At 37.1% G+C, this 19,156-nt stretch overlaps 1 pseudogene across 1 annotated transcript in view; it reads right to left on the bottom strand.

The window, feature by feature from the left end:
• Positions 1-953: 953 nt before the first annotated feature.
• Positions 954-19,156, bottom strand: part of LOC149814437 (L-galactono-1,4-lactone dehydrogenase, mitochondrial-like) — a 36,649-nt pseudogene continuing 18,446 nt past the window's right edge. The window contains exons 5-7 of the transcript XR_016428119.1: positions 3,044-3,294; positions 2,675-2,861; positions 954-1,256 (exon numbers count right to left, since the gene is read on the bottom strand). The product of XR_016428119.1 is annotated as an L-galactono-1,4-lactone dehydrogenase, mitochondrial-like (transcript). The remainder of the gene's footprint in view (positions 1,257-2,674; positions 2,862-3,043; positions 3,295-19,156) is intronic.

Here is a 19,156-nt window from a genome sequence, read left to right as displayed (position 1 = left end):
TCCTGTTTTCATCTCAAAAATACTAGCTAGTATGCTTTTGGTATCAATTATTTTCTGCACAATCTTTTGTGATAATCATGTCATCTACCGCTTACGAGCATTATAAACTTTTTTTGTACAGAAAAAAAAAGCAAGATCATGATAATTCTGCTAAAACCCAAGTGATTTCACTGCAGTGCTGAACTTATCTGCACACCCTGCCTTGAGAATTTGAATAACCACGTGTACGTTACATATACACTTTTCCAAATCTTAAACTAGGAATGTAAAGAATGACCACTTGGTGGTTTAAGACATGAATTACCATTACAACTCTTGATGATAGTGGAACCGTGCATTGCTGATTCCTCCCGTCCATTTTTTTTTCTTTTTTGTTTTAAATGATGAGGAACCCTTGCAGAGAACTGGGTTGCATAATGGGGCTGCCCCTTGTGAGATAGACCTGGGAAAAGTTCACGACTACCCTGCTTTATGTGCCCCAACCAACGAAATGCTACGAACACACTTGCAGCAGCGGGATTTGATCTTGTCTTCACACACCCCACTGGCCCTGCTATATAAAGCAGTCCTACATATCCTTGAGCACTAATTCTGCTTCCGCTGTTGGTATAGAATTGCAGCAGTACCATGATCAGCTGTGGATCAATATGGACAAATCTCCATTTTTCTTGAGATGTACGGCCCATAAGCATCACTACTAAGATAAACCCAGTTTACACAAATGACATCTGTTAAAATTTTCCATACCCTTGGAAAAAATATAACAAATTATAATTATATGGGAGCCATTTAATAGAGGTGAACATCCCAAAATTTGCTTATTCTTTTTTGCTGCTGCAACCAAGAAAACAAGAATAGCAATTCTAGTAGCTAATAGAAAATGAACAAGAAAAGATAAAACACAACAAATCTCTAAAGGGAATGAAAAGAGATCCTCAGAGGGCCAATGGGTAATGGAGACAATCGGTTGCCAGGGAGAACAAAGAAACATGTGAATATGTGATCCTTATTATGATTTCAAATTAGGGAAAAAGATACTCATACAACCATCACTACTTGAAGATCTGGCTGCAATGAGGGGTGAAGACTAGCAGAAAGATTCACTCGCCTCAGCCTCAGTAAGATTCACTCGCCTCACATGATCCTTGTTGAAGGGGTCAAGTGCAATATGCTTATCTTGAAGCTCTGTTAATCAAAGATCATTAACATCATGCTCATCCTCCTTTTCTGGGCTGTCACTGGCATTTTCTGCAACTCTGTAAATAGCCATGCGATACTATTTATAAGTATATAAAATAACATGACAAACAGATGTAAGTAGCCATGCCATATACTATTCAGAAGTAGGGGTGGCAATTTCTGACACGACCCTCCAACCCGACCCGCCAACCCGCCTCTTAGGCGGGTTCGGGTTGGGCTTAAGCCAACCCGTTTAATAAACGGGTCGACCCGCGTAACCCGTTTATTAAACAGGTCGGGTTCGGGTTGGGGGTATGCCAACCCGCCAACCCGGCTGACCCGTTTAATAAACGGGTTAGGCGGGTGGGTCAACCCGCCAACCCGCCAACCCGACCCGCCAACCTGACTACCTGCCAACCCGATCCGTCAACCCGACCCACCAACCTGACCCGCAAACCTGAAAACCCGTTTACCCGACCCAACCCATTTATTAAATGGGTTGGCGAGTCGTGTCGGGTTACCCGTTTATTAAACGGGTCGGGTTCGTGTTTGCCACAGCTGACCCGTTTAATAAACGGGTCGGGTTCGGGTTGAGGTATGCTGACACGCCAACCCGCCAACCCGACCCGATTGCCACCCCTATTCAGAAGTACACATATATAACAAGAGGAACAATGATAGGAAACACTACTGCTACTGCTATTGCCACTACCACTACTGCCGCTGCTGCTATTACTGGTACTGCTACTACTATGAATAATAACAATAATAAACATTATTGTCATTGCTATATTTGAAATGAAACAACAACAAATACAAGAGAATACCACTAAGGGCTACAAGAGAGCACAAATACAAAATGACCACTAATGGGTCAATCACAATGGAGATAATCACAAAACGCAAAATCACAATATAAAAATATAATTTGTATTGAGCAACAATAATGCTTAGAAAAAGCACACATACACAAAAGGGAAGGTGTCAAACTAGTTGTTGGACTAGCCCCCAAGGGTCATATTTATGACCGTTGGGAGCAGCCCAACGACTAGTTGGTCTGTCCCAACAGTCGCATGAACTGAAATAAATAAACAAAAAGATAAAAACAGAATTACAAAACAGCCCTTACTCAGCCGACCCTATTACAAAAATGAAATGCCCAAAATACCCCTGATATATATATATATATATATATATATATATATATATATATATATATATATATATATATATATATATATATAAAACAACCATATTTTAACAATATTGTTATTTTTGCTGTCTTGTTGCCATTGCAATTATTGTTACTATTGTTGATGCTGCTATTCTTTTATAGGGAAGTTCACAAGTTATGGGGGAAAAGAGGGGACAAATTTAAAGAAATACAAAGCCACTTCTTTCTTAGGTAATCTGGTGGGCAAGACAACATAAGTCCATCTGAATCTTGGAATAGTAAGCTACCACTTTCAATTGAAATCAGAATAGTTGGTTTTACCTGTATTTTTTAGATGATTGAATGTATAGATCACGGACAAGTTGCAGTGCTTCATCCTTCCCATACTTGGGGACAAACTTTGGTGGAAATTTACTTTTAGAAGGGGAATTGCATTGAACCACCACAACAGTGCCGGGTGTATGGAATCCACAAACATTTCAGAAGCTTATTCTCTGCTAGCCATTTTCTGAAAAGTGAAACAGAAAAAAAAAAGTGAATAGGAATTTGACACTGCTAGTCACTGGAACCAAATGACACACAAACGATTTGTCCATACAAGTAAACCTAGTTGCTTGACAAAAACATGGCAATCCTCTTTCCAGCAAAATGAAAATGACAAACAATTCATCAGATGTAAACAGTAATTACTTGTGATTCTTTGTTATCTCTTTAATGTTTGAGACAAATGTGTGTTCAACCAGTTGATGTCTGTCAACACATTGGATGGTGATCTCAGCTACCACACCAAGTCCTCCAAGACCAAAGCGTGCCAGATAAAACAGTTCTGGATCCTTTTCGCTTGGAACTTCTATTGTACCCTTGGCAGAGGTAACTAGTTTCATACTGGCAATCTGTTCATCTATGGGAGCTAACATAGCTCCTGTGCCATGAGAACCAACCTGGAAGTGGAAACATTACAGCCAGGAAAAGGAGTGAAAAAGGATCAATATAATGAAAACTTGAAACCAAGGGAATGTCGAGTATAACAATGAAATGTAGTAAAAAATGGGAACTGTTCACAGTTTCAAATTAAAGAATGAATAAAGCATCAAAAGGTAGACATCAGTTCAGCCACGGTATGCAGGCAAGGAAAAGGCAAAAGAAACTTCTTTCAGCTGCAATGTGTGAACAAGAAGCATTGAATCTAAGGGTTTCTCAAAAGCAAATCGATCATTGTGAATGTTAGCAAATTATGGCTGCAATTCCAGAGAGGTAATTAAATGTATTAGCTTGGAACTATAAAATGGTCGTGAAGAACTGTGGAAAAGTAAGAGGGGAAGAAAACCCTTTAAAAAAATAAAGTAAATAGACAGAACCTCCAGAAACATGTTTTCATAAAAAGGTAAAAATCAATTGCAATATATTATGAGTAAGAGGGTGGTTGTGCAAATAAAAATATTAACTATAGCACTGACAGATTGAATTTTCAAATATATGGATGCAGTAATGACCACAAAGGATAACAGAAAAATTTCCAACAAGTCAATCGCCCATGATGCTTTTTTCAGGAATGGGAACACGATCTAAAACTTATGAGGTCCACTTATGGTGTGGAAGAGTTCCAAAGGTTTAGTGGTGCAACCGACTACGAGGGTCGGTCCGCGAGTGTGCTCCAAGTGTCTAATTTGAATGCGGAAGCTATTGTTAAAATGTAATCTGTAATATATATATATATATATATTATTTAATATTATTATATTTTCTTTTATTATTTTCTTTTATTATTTTTCTTTATTTTCTTTTTTAGCATCTAGTTCAATAGAAACTAGATATTTGATCCAGTCAAGTTCCTGTTGGAACTTGACTGTGCAAATAGCTGTTGGACTGTAGTCCAACAGCTATAATAAATGCTGTTGGACTACAGTCCAACAGCTATAATAATAAATGTTGTTGGACTGTAGTCCAACAGCTATATCAAGAGACGTTGGAATCCAACGTCTCTTTTGGAGAGCTCAAAATGAGCTCTCCTCTCTCCCACTTTTTTGTATATATAGGGGTGAACCCCTTCAATGTAAATTACCATGCTTCTTAAGCATTTTGTTCATGAATAAAGTATTATTTATTTTTCAAGTGTTCTTCCTTTTATACCCTTTCAAGGGTCATGCTTGTAGTGTCTCCAATAGACACTTGTTTGTGAGTTATTTGTGCATTTGTTGAAGACCACCATTTCATTACATGGTATCAGAGCTACGAAATCCTTAGATCTTGAAGTGCTTCAGCCTCGATTTCCGTGCCACATTTACAAAAGATGTTTCATCACCTTGTTCTTGGCTCAAGAAGATTTGTTTGAAGAAAGGCGAACTTGTGCTACAAAAAAAAAATGATTTTGTATCCTCTCTTATTCTTTTGTCTACTTTTTTTCTTTTCTTTTTATTTTTCTCTCTCTCTCCTCCTATTTATTCCTCTCTTACCCTTGTAAAAGATGGATGACAATGATAAGATCACCATCATTCCTATGAAGCTAAATGATACTAACTATGTAACATAAACTATCTCTTACCAAGAAAGAGGGTGATAAAGAGGTTCCTCTAACGGAAGAAGAGAAGAGTAAGGCGTTAGCCACTTATGAAAAGAAATGGAAAAATGGAGGATAGGGCATGCAAAAATTATGTCATGGCTCATCAATAGCATAGACATTAAAAAATGCTCCAGTCTAGCTAAGTTTGAGCATGCCGATAAGGCTTGGGAATACCTCAAAAACATGTATTCCCTTAAAGATATTGCACATGTATGCAATTTACAAGATAAAGTTCGGACAATGACTCAAAAAGATAAAACTATTCGAGAATATTATAATGAGTTGTCCGAACTTTGGGAAGAGTTTGCTCTTCTTGAGCCCAAATGGCATTGTGCCGAAGACATCGAGCTTCGCCAAAAGCAACTCGATATGGAACATTTCTATCAATTTGTGAATGGTCTAAAGCCGGAGTTTGAATCCACCAAATCGGCCCTTTTACATCGTGGAAAAATTCCTTCTATTGTTGATACTATAGAAGAGCTCACTATGGAGGAAAATAGACTTAGAAAAAGTACTCCAAAAGTTGATGATGACTCCGTTTTAGCTGTATCTAGATCGAGGAATCATACTCGTACTTACAAGCCGCCTCATTTTGGAAGGCAAAACGGCGACTTTGATAAAAGAAAAGTTATTTGTCATCATTGTCATGAACCGGGGCACTATAGGCCTCAATGTCCAAAGTTAAAAAGAAGAGAAGAAAAAAGAGTTGCATCTGTTGAATCTGAGTCAAAAGATCAAGATGCACCTGTGTCTATGGCTCAACTGATGGAAATCCTTCAACCTCTTCTCAAAGGGGTATCCTCCTCAACCGAAGCCTCAACTGGAGCGGCAGTTGCATCTTTCTCCGGTCCAGGTAACTTTCCTTGGCTTTTAGATTCTGGTGCTTCTTTTCATATGACCCCAAATGTTAATAGTCTATCCGAATGTCTTAAAAATAACTCAAGTGTGTCAAAGGTTTTTACAGTCGATGGCACATCTCTCGAAGTAAAAGGAATAGGATGTTTTGAAAATCTTCAAAAATCCAAAAGATTTTTTATCCCAGAAGTTAGATATATCCCTAAACTTAATTTGAATCTCTTATCTGTCTCGCAAATATCTGATTATGGATGTAATATCTCCTTCTTTTCTCATGGTTGTTGGGTACAGGATCGCCAGTCAGGGAAGCTGATTGGGGAAGGCCATAGAGAAGGAGGACTTTATTACATGGACTTTTTGGAATTACCCAAGAATGCATTTTGTTATAATATTCAGAAATTAGAATTGGATTTATGGCACAAAAGGCTTGGCCATCCTCATATGTCTAAAATTAAATATTTTCCAAGTTTGGAAAAATTTTGTAATTCTGAAAATTTTTCTTGTAAAGACTGCATTCTTGGCAAAATGAAAAGGTTACCATTTCTTAGTAGAACTTTTGTTTCCTCACGACCACTTAAGTTAATACATTCGGATGTTTGGGGCCCCGCACTAGTAATTTCCAAAGGTGGTTATACATATTATATCATTTTTGTTGATGACTTTTCTAGACATACTTGGATTTATTTTCTTAAACATAAATCTGATGTCTTTGCTAACTTCCAAATATTTCATAAAATGGTTAAAAATAAGTTTCAAAATGATATTTCTATTTTTCGCACTGATTCATGGGGAGAATTTATGTCCAACGAATTCAAAGACTATCTCAATTTACATGGTATTACACATCAAAGATCATGTCCACACACTCCACAACAGAATGGCCTAGCCGAACGCAAACATCGGCACATTATGGAAACTACTAGGACATTGCTAATTGCAAATCAAGTTCCAAAAAGTTTTTGGGCTGAAGCGGTCCTAACTGCCACCTACCTCATTAATAGGATGTCATCTTCCTCATTAAAGAATACAACTCCAATAGTAACTCCAGATTATTCTACATTAAGAGTCTTTGGATGCAAATGTTTTGTTTTCACCAACAGAAATGACAAACTCTCTCCTCGTGCAATCCCATGTGCCTTTTTAGGATATGCTGATAATAAAAAAGGCTACAGGTGTTTCGATTTTCAAAATGACAAATTATATGTGTCAAGAAATGTATCTTTTTTGGAAAAAGAAAGCTTCTTTGAATTTGAAAAATCCAAGGATGTCACTGAATACTCGTTTTTAATTGATCCAATTTCAAAATCCAATGAATGTGATGTTGGATGTGACCTTGACAATGATCAAAGTCCTATTGCTGTTGAAAATGATGATAATGAAGAGCAAATCCATAGGGATGTTAGTCTACAATATTCAAGACGTAGAGAGCAAAATCTTCCATGTACATTACAAAAATACTCTGAAGTCTCACCTAGAAGAACGTCTAGAATCTCTAAACCTCCAGAAAAATTTGTGTCTTATGAATCTTTTTCACCCACGTATAGGGCCGCCATTACATTAATACAATCATATGTTGAACCATCATCCTATTCTCAAGCAAAAAATCATATAAAATGGATAGAAGCCATGAAAATAGAATTGGATGCACTAGAAAAGGCCAATACTTGGACGATACAAGATATTCCTCCGGGTAAGAAACCTATAGGTTGTAGGTGGGTATACAAAGTCAAAACCAAAAGTGATGGGACCCTGGAAAGATATAAGGCCCGTTTAGTAGCAAAAGGATATGCCCAAGAGTATGGCATCGATTATGAAGAAACATTTGCTCCTGTGGCCCGTATGACCACTGTTAGAACTTTAATAGCCTTGGCCTCCATTAGAACATGGCCTATCTTTCAATTAGATGTCAAAAATGCTTTCCTGAATGAGAATCTCGTTGAAGAAGTATACATGGAAGCCCCACCTGGTATTAATATCCTTAAGGGTAAAGCTCTTCGTCTAGAAAAAGCTCTTTATGGTCTTAAACAGGCTCCAAAAGCCTGGTATGACCGATTTAGTCATGTTATACTTGATATTGGTTTTCAACCTTGTTTAACTGACACTGCTTTGTTTGTTAAGAAATCTGATGCAGGCATCATTATTCTTCTTCTCTATGTGGACGATATGATCATCACCGGAGGCGACAAACAGGGAGTTGCAAATATCAAATCTCTTCTTAAAACTCACTTTGAAATGACTGACTTAGGTTTATTAAGATATTTTTTAGGCATTGAAGTTGCTTATTCCCCTCGGGGGTATTTGATATCTCAATCTAAATTTGCTCTTGATATCGTTTCCAGGTCTGGAATTACAGATGATAAGAAAGTAGACACTCCAGAAGTTGTCAATGTTAAAATGAAAATTGATGATGGAGAACTTCTTGATGATCCTACTCCTTATAGACAGCTTGTTGGAGCCCTTTCTTATCTTTCCATTACTAGGCCAGATATAACTCATGCGGTTCATAAAGTCAGTCAGTTTCAGCATGCTCCCACCTCCGTGCACATGAGAGCGATTTTGCGTATTATTAGATACTTAAAATCCTCTCTTTCACGAGGACTCTTCTTGTCTGCTTCATCTTCATTAAATTTAATTGCATATACTGATGTTGACTGGGGAGGTGATCCCAATAATAGACACTCAACTACTGGTTTTTGTGTGTTCTTAGGTGAAACCTTAATTTCGTGGAGGTGCAAGAAGCAGCAGAAAGTCTCTCTTTCCTCCACCGAAGCTGAATACAGAGCCATGGCAACTACCACTATGGAGGTTGTTTGGCTCAGACGATTGCTAACGGATATGGGAGCTAAAGCAACGCAAGCTTCAAAGATGTGTTGTGACAACAAAAGTGCGATCTACATTGCAAGCAACCGGACATTCCATGAGCGCACTAAATACATTGAGATGGACTGTCACTATGTCAGAGAGGAATACTTACATGGAACCATTGATCTGCCATATGTTACATCAGAATATCAATTAGCAGACTTCTTCACCAAGCCTCTCGCTGCTCCCAGATTTCACTTCCTCTTAGACAAACTTTCGCTCATTGTACCGTAAGTTTGAGGGGGAGTGTTAAAATGTAATCTGTAATATATATATATATATATATATTATTCAATATTATTATATTTTCTTTTATTATTTTTTTTATTATTTTTCTTTATTTTCTTTTTTAGCATCTAGTTCAATAGAAACTAGATATTTGATCCAGTCAAGTTCCTGTTGTTGGAACTTGACTGTGCAAATAGTTGTTGGACTGTAGTCCAACAGCTATAATAAATGTTGTTGGACTACAGTCCAACAGCTATAATAATAAATGTTGTTGGACTATAGTCCAACAGCTATATTAAGAGACGTTGGAATCCAACGTCTCTTTTGGAGAGCTCAAAATGAGCTCTCCTCTCTCCCACTTTTTTGTATATATAGGGGTGAACCCCTTCAATGTAAATTACCATGCTTCTTAAGCATTTTGTTCATGAATAAAGTATTATTTATTTTTCAAGTGTTCTTCCTTTTATACCCTTTCAAGGGTCATGCTTGTAGTGTCTCCAATAGACACTTGTTTGTGAGTTATTTGTGCATTTGTTGAAGACCACCATTTCATTACAGCGATTAGGCATGTAGGTACGAGTTTAGGACACTAGGGAATTAAACTGACTAATTTAACTTGATGCTATTAGGAAATCTAACCTAGGTGCTTACTTGATTAGGATCAAATATACTTACTCTTATGTGCCTCTCCCAACAACTCATCTCTCAATTCTGGGTTATCTAGCACCCAAAGTTGCCCTTACAACTCATATATTTCCATCCTCTTTGAGCCGAAAAGAGGTATTCTCCTACTGGGTAAGTGCCTTCATTTTTCCGTACTGAGGTCTTCCAACTATCCAGCAATTATCCTAACTTAAAGTTCTGGTTGAGGGAAAGCTCTTTTCACACTTGAGGAAGAAGTAGAAAGGCTTCTCAGAGACAGATTCAGTGTGAGAACTGATTGCACAACTCCCTTCCTGTGGGCCTTTGAGGAGCGGGAAAAATTGTTGGAATTCTACGAAAGAGTCTTGGGAGCCAGGATGCATGCCAGTTTCATACGACCATATATATATATATTGGATACAATTTCAACCTGCAGCAAACACTCCGAATATATATTCTTCCAACTCCCACCGAACTTCTCAAATTCAAAATAAAAATTGTTTGCATTTCAAAATCAGTCACCAAATATTACAATTTCAACAAACAACAATTAGAGATGCTGCAACAGCAAACAAGCCAGCAAATAGAGGACAACAATTAACGAGTGCAGTCTGGCCGGCTAGGACAAGACAGAAAATACCCAGTAACGTGCAGGGGTTTTCATACCAGCCTGTGTCAACTCAAACAAATTCTGAACAGGGACTGATTAACACTCAGTCAAACAGCAACTAAGGAATCACGGGTATAGGCAGTCAAACAGAAATTTTCTAATGACCAAGGTGGGCATTCGGCAGCTCCACCAATTTGATGACACTCTGCTCAATCAAATCTAGACCAGCTGGCGTACGTGCACAGCAGACCAAGAGGAACACACTGACAGCATTGTAATCTTTGTCCCCAATGATTCTTTCAGACAGAAAAATGCAGGGCATGAACAGATTGACGGGCCTCAACAAAGTATGTTTTTTTTGGTTAACCTTAAATCAGTGGAACAATCAGTTTTGAGATTTTTTAAATAGCAGCAACTATTATAATCACTCAGATTTCAGATTATGCACATAGCAATTCACGAGACAGGTTCATTAACATTCTAAAACATATACCTTAGCAACAAGTGTATATTTAACGTTCTTTAGCATGAACGATTCAGCAACATAAAGATTCAAACACATTCACGAACTCAGTATCGTTCTTACAGAGTTCGGTTCAGCAGAAATATAGACCTAACATTTTAAGCATGCACAGGCTTGCAGAACTCAAACACAGTCAATAACTTAACAGCATGTAATCTGTTAGAAGCAAAATAGATTACGTGCAGGGGGAGCTTGTTTTTCAACACAGAAAATAATACGACAGAAAACAAGTGATATTTCAACCAACGGAACGATTGTAGTAAGGGTTCACTCAGCGGGTCACACAGTCCCGTTGGGGGACGGAAGTTCAGCAGCCACACATTCAGCAACTCCCCTAGCCCACACAGCTCAGCTGGAGCTCAAACAACACTGGTCGAGTACCCTGGATTCACGCCCAGCAGGTTCACATGCAGCACTGGAGGATGGTTTCACTCACTCACAGTTCAGGCACCTCTCTCACAAGTTTCAGGTTCACACACTAACAAGAAATGATTCTTAAGCTTGCACCCACAAGCTTAACACTCACATGATCCACAAATTCTCACACAAGCTTCTCAAGTTCACGCTCAACCTCACACTCGACCTCACTAGGCTTGAGTTGCAGACCTCACTCCTTCAGCTCACCCTCAAGGTTCAGCCTCCATCTTCATTCCAGATTTTTTTTTTCATGTTCAAAAATTGGCAAAAAGTCCACGTTTTTTCTGGTTCTTTTGTAGGAGCCTTGGAAGGGAGGTCAGCTCCTATTGGCCCCTAGAGAGGTGGCTCGGGGACTTGGAAATGCAATAAAAGCCCACCTCTCCAAGGCCCAATAAGAGTCACTTAGGAAATGGGTTCACCGAAGAGACCCACCTTATTTTGGACCAATGAGGGGCTACCTTTTGGACAGATTGAATCTTTTAGCATTGAGACCAAAACAGATCTTGATCCGGATCCGTTGCAGAAAATAAATTCAAAACTACTCATTATACCCTTACACCCTTAAGTGCCACAAAATGGATCTTAATGGGCACTAGAACTATCCGGATCCATAAAATCCAGCTCCTACAAAAAATAAAATAAAAATTACATCTTAAAAATTCAAATACAACACAATTTTAAAACTAAATAACAAAAAAATATTTTCTGAGATGTGTGTAATCAAAATTCTCAGAAAATTCAAAATATGAAATGATGGTTTTTGCTCCTAGACCACATTTGGACCCAAATTGGGCATTTTTGGCTTGGGGGTCGCAGGCATGGCAATCCGGATTGGTCCAGATGTGCTGCATCATTTAGGCCATGAAACATAATCACAAGATGTTATCATTTCCACCCATAAGCACTGACTAGAAGCAGAGTTAACCCTTCACGAAATTCACCAATTCAAAGCATCTCAAAGGAACAAAGCCAACAAAACAAGAATAAAGCGATTTCATAAACAGCATGCTGAAGATGGGAAACTAGATAGACTACATGCAGATACTTGAATCCCCTCCAGAAACTAAGCCACTCTCTAAAGACAGTAGCTTGAACCTCTGGTTGAGAAAAGGGAAAAGCAGATCCCCAACACTAAGGACAATGGAGCTCATTAGGCAAACCTGGAGGTTGTCACTAGATGGATATGCATACAAGAGCTGGGACATTCACAATCCCAAATAGAGACAAACATATTAAATGATACAGAAGAGGATCATGAAAAAGTAACCAAGCAGGTGGACCGTGGAGAGCTTGATGCTACTGACATGATGAAACTAGGCTCAGCCAAAATTTTAGAAGGCATGAAGGTGGTGCAAACACAGTTGGGTTACAAGAGGCAAGGAATAGGCCTCAAGATGGTCTAATGCATAAGTGCCCTTGGACGAAACTTTTTATATCAAATATAAAGAAAACAACAGGAAGTGTAAGGAAACTTTTAAAAAGGGTAAAAGGAATGCAACCGAACCAACTCCCAAGGGAACAACAAAAGACGTAGAGGAAAGAAAGACATTCTTGTGTGCTTGTATAAAACTATAAGGTAACTAGGTAGACAAAAAAGTTCTCAACATTTAAAAGGCTTCAAAGACTTGAGAGTCAATGATGGAAGAGGGAATGCCCTTAAGAGGGTCAAATCATTACCTTTATCATGATCATCATTGCCACTATCACTGCTCCGCTAAATGAAAATTGATTTAAGATCAATGTGCTGACCCTTAAATCATCTTCTTCATCTATTTTAAATTATCTTTACTAATCTCCTCTTACCTACTAAACCTTTTCCTATATGAAAATACAAAATAAAATCCCTTTCAATGTCACAGTTTTAGGGAAACATCATAAACATAGTTTGAAAACCTAGTGACTCATGACTCAACTTTTTCACTGTTGACTTGGGATTCTATCGAGTCAACCCAGTGACCATGCAGAAAATGACTACTGCATCTAAATATCAACATTAAGCAAAAATTAGGCAAATGATTTGGTGATCTAAATAGCATCTAAATTTTAAAAGGTATGAGTTATTGAAAGCAGATTCATCATATTCTTGTGTCACTGAACTAGAATATCAAACATCACAATCAACTCTACAATACATAAACCGTAAAATTCCACAATCAACTATAATGAAATGATTAGTATTGAACTTGTGTTGTTGATAATATAATCAAGATTTTCAATCTTAAAACAGTATCATGAATCTAAAATAGAAATATATAGTAATCAGAAAAGCTAGAATTCTGTTAGGGTTTGTATTTTAATGAAAGTTAACATGAAAAAAAGTTCATGCATAAAGAAAACAAATAAAAATCCACTTCTATCACCATAGTTCCTGCAGGAAATATTAATCATGAGCGATTTAGTACCTAACAATTAGAAATGTAAAGGTAGATATATGAGGGCTGGGTCAACCAACTGGATTAGGTGGGTTAACTTGGTTGACTCAAACAAGTCATTTGGCCAAGCCGCTCTGTTTTTAACTATGATCTTAACAATCTTAATGTATGATTTTCTTTTGCTTCCCTATTGTTCTACATAGGGATGGCAGTGGACCGGGGGAAAGCGGGGCCCTGCCCCGCCTCGCCCTGTTTGGACCGGGGATGAAGGGCATGAAACGGGGATGGAAGCGAGGATGGACTTACACTTTTCCCCGCCCCGCCACGATCCCCGCCTAGCCCCGCCCCATCCCCAGTCCTTCTAAAGGATGGCAATAGACTACGGGGAAACGGGGCCCCGCCCCACCTTATCCCCGTTTGAACCGGGGACGGAGGACATGAAACAGGGATGAAGGCGGGGGTGGAGGTTAAAATCCATCCCCGTGCGGGGATGGAGGCGGGGATGGAGGTTCTAATCTTGAGATGGGGCGGGGGTGGAGACCCTGTCCCCCGCCCCGCCCCGGTCCATTGCCATCCCTAGTTCTACATTGACCCTGTCCCCCGCCCCGCCCCCGTCCATTGCCATCCCTAGTTCTACATTGTCTTTGTTAGATGAACTTTAACTAAAAAAAATAGAGGTTTAAGTCTTTCTTATTGCCCCTGTGTGTTGTTCTCCATAAGCAGTGTTTTAAAACTCGCCGAGTCAACTCGTTGACTCGGCTCGGCTCGGCTCGGCCCTCCAGCGAGTCAACCCGGCAAGGCAAACTCGGTTAGCCAAAACTCGGGCTTGACTCGGGCGAGTTTTGGGATGTTTGAAATTTGTTTTTTGAGTTTCAAATTACAGTTTCGAAATATATAAGTACATATATTTTAACAAGGGTTACCCCCAGATTTTGTATAAAAAAGAAAATAAAAATCATTTAAAGATAAAAAAGCATTTAAATTCATAGAATAAAATCGCCATGTTGTTCGAACTACTGTTCACCCTGTGTTATCAACTTATTCTAGCAAAATATTTTAAAGAAATGATTCTCACTATATATGGAGGGTCAACTGTGCCTATGGGAAGTCACATTTAGGTTTCATCATCCATTTGTTATGTGAACAAGCATTGTACATATTCAAATACTAGTAGTCTTTTTATAGTTGTGCCATTAATATATTTCTTGCATAGTTTTATACATGAGAAAATTGCTTATTTATGTTGATATTGGGCATTCTGTAAACTTTCAATATGCACATATATCCCTATTTTACATTTATGGATTTGTTAGAGAGGGAATTAAAACTTTTAAAACAAGCTAGCATATATGATTGGTCATTTTAAGAACCTTAGGTAGTAGCAGACTGAACTCATGGTGACCAAATCCTCTAATTCAAGTCATGAATTAGTCAAAGTGCTTGTATAGATATCAAATTCAATTATTCAAGTGAACCTCTATAGCTCTTTGCGGTTGTTTTTATATTCTTACAGACATTTGTATGTTTACTCAAAAACATGGTTTCAGACAAATTATATATTGTTTTTCTTTTAAAATCAAAAGTTAACAAAACCCAGTCCGAGTCACCGAGTTGACCCGCCGAGTCATGAGTCAATAAAGAACGAGTCGAGTTCTGAGTCACGGGTTTTAAAACCTTGTCCATAAGTCATCATAGGAAAATGGGGAAGATGTAATGGTCTACTCTTTTCCTCTTTCATTCTGTTCACACATCTGTTCAACAACAATCATCTTCCTCAACTTATCTACGGTGTCTTGTCTCAAGAATAGCTTGTGTTCCTTGTTAAACTTCATATCAAAAGATGAATTATGTTAGCATCCTCATGCTGCCACTTAAGAAAGCAGACAAGCTTGCACTGTGATCAGTTGTGACCAGTCAAACAGAAAAGTTTCGCGTGCTATTCTTGCACCTTCCACATTACCCATTATGATACTTCTCCATGAATAGCTCTTCATAAACAAAAAATCAAGTCCAAATCCTTCTTTGGTAAAAACAATAGCACAACTTACTTGATAAACGTGATGTTTTGACCTTTTATGACAAGTTAACCAACCTCCTTCCAAACACTGGCAATAGGAACTTTACGAAGAAATCCTATACAAAATCAAGTCACTAAACATTGCCTAAAAGTTTATCATGATCATTTACAGGGGAAGAAGGGAGAGTCTATGGCTTGATCCAATTTACCAGAAAATGCTAATGAATGTGAGAGTAATCGATCACCAAATCATACTCTTGTAATAGCCATTTTCCAATCCCAACTGAAGAAAAGACCAAGATGCGGGATTAGTAGATCACCAGTGCTACCACTCATACATATAACCAATACCCATTACCAGTAAAATCAAAATCATGTCTACTGCTAGAATCCTATATTCTTTAGCATTTGACCTCTTTCCTAAGAGTTGGAAATGAAACCACTGTAGTGAAATAAGAACAAAAGCAAATAAGAGTCTCTTATGGGTTTACAAGAACACAACCTACAAAAGAACCACTTATGGATCAACCCTCACCATCCACACAAGGGCCAAGAGTAAAAATAAAGCTTATGTATTACACAATGTTTGAGAAAGCATGAGAAAGATACAAGAGGAGAACCCTTATTTATAACAATCAAATGAGATAGGGAGCAACCCAACTAGCTATTGGGCTGCTAGTTGGAGCTGTCCCAATCGATGACATCAAAAATATAAAGGTAAAAATAAAAAATAAAAGGTACAGTCAGCCCCTAATGGGTTGAATTCTATTATAAAAATGACCAAAATACCCCTGATGGGTATTTCAGTTTACATGCATATGGAATTACAATCTTAACACCCTCCTTCAAACTTACGGTGTAACAACTAAGAGTTTGCCAAGTAAGAAGTGAAATCTAGGTGACAGAAATACTTTAGTGAAGAAGTCCGACAGTTGATATTCATATGGTATATATAGCAACATGATGGTCTTCTTCAGAAATTCCTCACGAACGTAGTGACAATCCATTTAAATGTGTTTGGTCTTTTTATGGAATGTATGATTGCTTGCAATGTATACAACGCCTCTTGTTGTCACAACATAATCCTGAGGGTTTTGCAATGTGAACTTTCAAGTCTTCTAACAATTGTCTAAACCATACTAATTCAAAAGTAATTGTCGCTATGACACGGTACTCTGCTTCAGCGAAAGAGAGGGACATTGTGATCATTGCAAAAAAAAATTCTCTAGCCTATTTTTCCTTTTAAAGGGGAATCAAAGATAGAAAAGAAGAGAGAAGAGAAAAGAAAAGAAAGAAGAGAGAGAAACTCTTTTGCAAAGGTCTCACTTGACCTTAATTTTGAAAATATTTTGAAATTACTCGCCTCCGTTTTTGAAAATTTGCGGGAAAAGATGGAGAGACAGGATTCGCTCGTCGGAACGAGGTTCGACCGTTCTTGACGCCTTTACCAGGAGTAATTGAACCAAGGATCGAACTTATGCCTTTTGCTTTGCCTAAATATTGTCTAAGAAATTATTCTAAGTCTAAAAACGCACAAAGAATCATGCTTGTATAATGCAAATGCAAAGATGTATGCTTTTGAGAAGAATAATTTTAGAACTTTTGGTATTATCCAAGTGATTTTTAAAATAAGTTTGGAAATATTTTGAAGAAATGGTTTTGAAAATTGATTTGGAAAAGTTAGATTTTGACTCTAATTTAGAACTTGAAATAGACCTGGAAGAAAAGACTTGAAGTTCTAAGTTTTGGAATAATCAGAGATTTGAAGAATATATCTTGAATTTGAAGAAAGGAAGAGAAAAGGAGAATTGGAATTGAGATAGAATTTAAAGTAAAAATAAAACTTCAAAGTCAAAAATGAACTTTGAATTTTGATCCTCAAAATCGACTTTGAAAAGGGATCTTTGATCTTGAGTTTTGAATTCAGAACCTGAAACAGGAATTGAATTTGGAAGTTGAATTTAGACTTGGGAAGTAGATTTGAAAAGTGAATTTGAAAATAGAGTTGGAATATGAATTTGGAATTTGAAAATCAAGGAGGGATTTGGAAATGGAACTGGATTTGAGAAATCCAGATGGAACTTGAAAATAGAATTTGGGTTTAAGAAATCCAAATGGAATTTGAAAATAGAGTTGGATTTCAGAGATCCAGATGGGATTTGAAGATGTATTTGGATTTAAGAAATCCAAATAAATTTTGAAAATGTAGTTGGATTTGAGAAATCCAGATGAAAACAATGGAATTGGATTTGGGAATCCAGATTGAATTTGATTTTGGAAGTGGATTTGAGAAATCCTGAATCGATTTTGAATTTGGGAAGGAAAGGAAGATGGAATTATGAAATTGTCTATGAAGAGACAATACGCATACAAGCATAAATACTTTATAAAAGAAGTGCACGAAAGCACTCTCACAACACTTGAACAAAATACGCAAAAAGCGTAAAAATAATAAACATGCAACAATGCATGTATTTTATAAAAGGAGCAAATGCTTGAGACTCTCAAGCTTATTTTACAACAAGGGGGAACACCCCTATTTATACAAGAGCAAAGGGGTGCAAAAAGGGGCTCCCCAAAGGAGTCGTTGGGGAGCCCCCAACGAACACAATTGTGACCGTTGCCCCCCCCCCCCGACGACTCTATTGGGGGGACCCCCAATGCACCTTTTTGTAAAGCAAAAAGGGGAAAATAAAAAATAAAGAATTACAAAAAAAATAAAAGAAGAAATATAGCATATTCCAAATGGAATATGCGCAAAATGTAAAAAGACAGGAATACCTTTTTTGGGTAAAAGAGAAAAAGGGGAAAAATATATAAATATATATACTTATATATAGAGATACGTATACATATATTATATGTATATGTATCTCTATGTATATAAGTATATATATTTATACTTACAATAATGTTTTTGAGTATACATTTTAACAGGAATTTGGGAAAAATCGATTTTCAGAGCAAATACCAAGTTTTGATCTTTAAAATCTGATTTAGGTTTTTAAGAGATAAGACTTGGAATTTTGGCATTTTGAGAAATAAAGAACAAAACTTGAATTCAGACTGGAATTCTGAAATCAGAAGATGATTTAGAAGATTTGAGAATTTGAATTGAAGAATAAAGAATAAAACTTGATTTTCGAAATCAGGAGATGAACTTGGAATTTCAAAGTTGAATTGAGCTTTGAAATTTGATCTGGAATATTGAATCGAATTTGAAATTGAATCATGAAAATAAATCTGGAATTTCAAAGTTGAATTGAACTTTGAAATTTGATTTGAATTGGAAATTGAATTTTGAATCTAGAAATGAATTTGAAATTTCAAAGTTGAATTGAACTTTGAAATTTGATTTGAATTGGAAATTGAATTTTGAATCTAGAAATGAATTTGAAATTTCAAAGTTGAATTGAACTTTGAAATTGGGATTTTGAAGTCTGAACTTTGAAAATAAGATAAAAGTGGAAATAGAAAGATGAATTTGAATTTACAGGTGAGAATTGAAGACTGATTTGAGAAATGAGAAAAATATTTGAAAATTTATCTCAAAATCACTTGAATTTTTGAAATAATATAAAAAAGAATGCATTCTATCCTAAATGATGAATGCTTTAAAAGAATTTTGAAAATTGAATTTTGAAAAGCATATTTCATTCTTTAGGAGAATTGAAATAAGATTGAAGATATAATACATTTATGACTATGATCACAAAT

The sequence above is a fragment of the Nuphar pumila genome, chromosome 15, assembly GCF_984573655.1.
Source record: "Nuphar pumila chromosome 15, dmNupPumi1.hap1.1, whole genome shotgun sequence".
NCBI classification, from domain to species: domain Eukaryota; kingdom Viridiplantae; phylum Streptophyta; class Magnoliopsida; order Nymphaeales; family Nymphaeaceae; genus Nuphar; species Nuphar pumila.
Note: the sequence above shows the minus strand (reverse complement) of the source record. Positions and strands in the feature narration are given on the sequence as shown.